This window comes from Thamnophis sirtalis, unplaced genomic scaffold, assembly GCF_051295495.1.
Source record: "Thamnophis sirtalis isolate CommonGarterSnake01/CBP01778 unplaced genomic scaffold, rThaSir2_p1.2 scaffold_6, whole genome shotgun sequence".
Lineage (NCBI taxonomy): Eukaryota > Metazoa > Chordata > Lepidosauria > Squamata > Natricidae > Thamnophis > Thamnophis sirtalis.
The window spans coordinates 115,446,990-115,451,702 of NW_028261386.1; positions in this window are offsets into that span (position 1 = coordinate 115,446,990).

Here is a 4,713-nt window from a genome sequence, read left to right on the forward strand (position 1 = left end):
AAACCGGCGGGGGGTTAGGTGGGGCCAGGAAAACGTAACCAATCACTTAAGACGCTGGAGCACGTACTCTGACGTGACGTCACTAGGCCCCACCTCCGCCAGGAAGAGATTTGGCGCCAAAAAGCGTCAGGATCATCTTTAAGCCCGCCTTGTATATGTTTGGGTTGGCCCGTATTGTTGAAATGAGCCGTGAAAATTGTACGGGACCTTTTTCGTAAGGGATTGTTTTAAAAAGCCTGCACTGTTCGCGTATATTATTTTTTTGGTAATGGGAAGATATTAGGTTTTGTAACGGCAATCTAAAGTCAAAGTCGGGAGAAATCGCAGAGTTTTGTGATGAACAGTTAATAGTTAAATAACTATTAACAGAATGAGGCTGAGCGGAGCCTTGTTAAAAACAGTTTAAAAACGCACCATTCCTACTGTATAAGCGCACCAGCGTGCCTACTGTCCCTGTTTTAATATTCCCTTGTATTCGTATTCATTTCATGTATTCATAATCATGATTATACTTATATCTTATGTAATTCATGCTTGACAAAATAACTTTTTTTAAAAAAAATATTGTCCATAAGATCTTGGCTGATTTTAAAAAGCTATAGAGGATCTGGCCTGGTTAGTGCTTGGATTGGAGTCAATGAAGAAATGTCAGGGTTATCGGTGATGGAATGAAATTGAAAAAGAGTTAATATTTTGTATGAACACTAGGGGGAGCCAAGAGAGAGTTTTAGAAGAGAACTTTGTAATCATTTAATTGGTTAAAGAAAAACAATGTTAGAAGTTGATTGGTTAAATGTCATAATTCTATATAAGGTAATAGTTAGGGCGTTACTGTCGCTGACTAGTTTGTGACCGCCCCTATCAGGCTAGCTGATATGGGAGTAGGAGGAGTTAGGGAGGGTATAACTGCTGTCTCACTTTCATTGTGGGTGTGGCTCTCCTTTGTGACTCAGGTGAAGTCAGGGTGAGACCCACCAACGCTTTGCAAACCGTTTTCAAATTAGCTTTGATTTTTTTGATAATAAAGAATTTTATTACTCTACTCCGAACCTCGTCTCCAGAATTCTTTTAAATTCTGCAAACAAATTGGGGGCTCGTGTCCGGGATCCAATCTGCGTTGGGGCTCTGAGGGGTTCCCCTCAGGTGCACCCCTTTCCTTTTTTGAGAGGAAGGGAACCACCCAGAGGACTACGTAGCTTTTGGAAGCCCGTAAAAATTGTGTCATAGACGAACAGTAGGAGGGGAGTGAATAAAATAAGAAAAAGCCTGAAGACAGACCGGATAACTCCTGCGCGCGGACCCTGGTGAGTACTGGTTTTGAAAACACCAGAGCACGAGACCCAGGGCGGTCAGGGAGTGTGTGAATGTGAGAACTGGCAGTGGGGCTGGGCATAAGTCCTTTTGAGGACGGAGTGAGTGATGGGGATATTGTAAATATCCGGAGACGGTGACGTGTGGAATTGAAAAGAGCTGCTGGGAGGGACACAGAAGCACACACTTAAGGGAGGGCTACCTACCCATATAAGAGATGGGGGGGAATACAAGTTCAGCTGAGAAAGGAACACAGTGTGTAAAGAAAATTAGAAAGAATCCTAAGCTTAAAATTGACCCGAATGGCCCATTGGGCCAAATGCTGGCTGGATGGGGGTCCCCACCTTATAATCGGGAAATTTTGAGATTAGGATTGACTAAAGAAAATATGGTAAATTTATGCTGTTTTATTTGGTGGCAAGATGATAATGTTGAGTGGCCGCGGGACGGCTCTATGAATTTCTTTAAATGCCGTAATCTATATGATTATGTGAAACAGAAAAAGTGTAAACATTTGGACAATGAGTTAGATTATGCTCTGCTCTGGAACCCGGACCTTTGGCCATCAGAACGTATTCTGATGGTGAAGCCCGGAGAGCAGGAAGAAGAGGAAGAAACCCCAAAAAGGGATTTGTTGAAAAATATTCCTCCTCCGTATAATCCAGTTCATATCCAAAATCCCCCACACCCGGCTAATGCAGTAACTCCCCCATTATATCCTGGAATGCAGGGAGGGATAAGCCAATTTACCCCAGGGCAGTGGCCTGGTTCTCCGATGCCCGTATTAAGTCCACAGGGAGGGGAGAACCCAGTTTGGACTCCTAATTGCAACACCCCCCCCATCCCGTCCTTAATGCCATACTCTCCGGGGGTTGATGAGAAAACAGGATGTTCAAAGGACAAATTGGATAGTGCAAGGAAGAATTTAATAAACCAATTGGGTGAAGAGGAACAGGTTAAGCAATTTCCTCTAAGAGAGACCCCGAATGGAGTAAATGCCCAAGGGGCCCCAATTATAACATATGTACACGAACCGCTAAGGGCAACAGAGGTTCGGGCATTTAAAAAGGAAATGAAAAACTTCATTGAGGATCCATTAACAGCTAGCGATCAATTGGATTCGCTATTAGGACCTAATATATATACTTGGGAAGAAATACAAAATATAATGGGTATTTTGTTTAGCCCCGAAGAGAGAAATTTAATCAGAGTAGCCGCCATGGCAGTGTGGGAAAGAGAAAACCCTGTGGTGGCGGGAGGGAATCAAGATAGAGGAGATACTAAATATCCCCTGGTAAAGCCAAATTGGAATAATAATGAAGCAGAGGGGAGAAGAAACATGCAAGATTTAAGATCAATAATTATAAAGGGGATGAGGGAAGCAATACCAAGAACTCAGAACATGGCTAAAGCCATGGATATAGAGCAGGGAAAGGAAGAAGCACCAGCTACATTTTTGCAACGTCTCAAGGACGGAATGCGAAAGTATGCGGGGGCGGATCCTGACGATGCCCTAAATGTACAGATAGTTAAAATTCAATTTGTAACTAAAGCATGGCCAGACATTGCAAGGAAATTACAAAAGAGAGAGAATTGGGCTACAGAATCTTTAGAAGTTTTGTTAAAGGAAGCGCAGAAAATATATGTGAATAGGGAAGAGGAAAAAGTAAAAAGGGACGGACAGAGGACAAGTCGAATGATGGCTATAGCAGTAAGGGGGGCTATGCAAACACAGCCCGAGCAAGGAAGGGGGCGGGGCTGGGTGCCACACGGACGAGGGAGAGACGATACCGGACTTAGAGGGAAGCTCGGAATGAGAGGCAGAGGCGGAGTTAACCGAGGAATGATGAGAAGGGGAACAATGGGAGAAAGAGGAACTTGCTTCCATTGTTGCAAGACAGGACATTTTAAGAGAGAATGTCCCACTCTGGCCGGGGAGGAGCAAATTAACCGATTGATGGAGGAAGATGAAGATATATATTAGGGAAGTCAGGGGCCCTTCATTAGGAGTTCCCGCCGGGAGCCCTTGATAAATTTGGAGGTGGGAACCCAGGAATATACCTTCTTAGTGGACACTGGAGCATCTCGCACCTCTATGTGTGTGATGCCAAAGGAGGGAAAAATTGATGATCAAGCAAAAATAAAAGTTAGTGGGGTAAAGGGGGAAGCTTTTAATGTAAAGCAGTTAGAACCAGTGAAAATAAGATATGGGAAAAATGAGATCCGGACTCTAAAATTATTGTATGTGCCTGAAGCAGGAATTAACATCATGGGAAGAGACCTGATGTCGGCCTTGGGAATTACAATAAGCTTTGACAAAAGTGAAACAGTTTATGTTCTAACAGAAGATAAAGAACAAAAGATCGACCCTTTAGTGTGGGTGCAACCGGGAAATAGGGGCGGGTTAGAGATAGAGCCTCTAAAGATAAAATTGAAACCTAATAGTGAGGTAGTAAGCCAAAGACAGTATAATATTCCGATGGAAGGAAGAAAAGGTCTTCAACCAGTGATAGACCAACTAATAAACGACGGATTATTAGAAGGAACTATGTCACCTTACAATACCCCTATATTGCCTGTGAGAAAACCAGATGGTACTTACAGGATGGTGCAGGACCTGAGACTTTTAAATAAAATAGTAGAAACCAGACATCCGGTAGTCCCAAATCCCTATACTATCTTGAGCAAAATACCTGTAGAACACCGCTGGTTTAGTGTAATAGATTTAAAAGACGCTTTTTGGTCCTGTCCTTTAGACAAAGACAGTAGGGGTCTATTTGCATTCGAATGGGAGAACCCTTTCACTGGGAGGAAACAGCAGTATCAATGGACAGTGTTGCCTCAAGGGTTTACAGAATCTCCAAATTTGTTTGGACAAGTATTAGAACAGACCTTAGAAAAGTTTAAGTTACCAAAAGGAATAAACATGATCCAATATGTAGATGATCTTTTAGTGTCAGGCAAGAAGAAAATAGATACCGAGGAAGGAACAGTGGCTTTATTGAATTTTTTGGCCCAACAGGGTCTGAGAGTAAGTAAAGGGAAACTTCAGTTTGTAGAACCCGAAGTGAAATATTTGGGACATTTAATTAGTCAGGGCTCAAGAAAGATCAGTGCTGAAAGAATTCAAGGGATTATAGAACAACCAAGGCCCAAAACGCAAAAAGAGTTGAGAAAGTTTTTAGGATTAATTGGATATTGTAGGTTATGGATAGAAGATTATGCCAAATGGACCAAAGGATTATATGAACAGTTAACTCAAACAAAACCATTTAAAATTGGGTGGACCAAGGAGTTGGATGAGGACTTTCAGAGACTTAAGCACTTGTTAGTCAGTGCCCCAGTCTTAAGTCTTCCCAATTTAGAGAAACCATTTCACCTCTTTGCGTCAGTGGAAGGAGG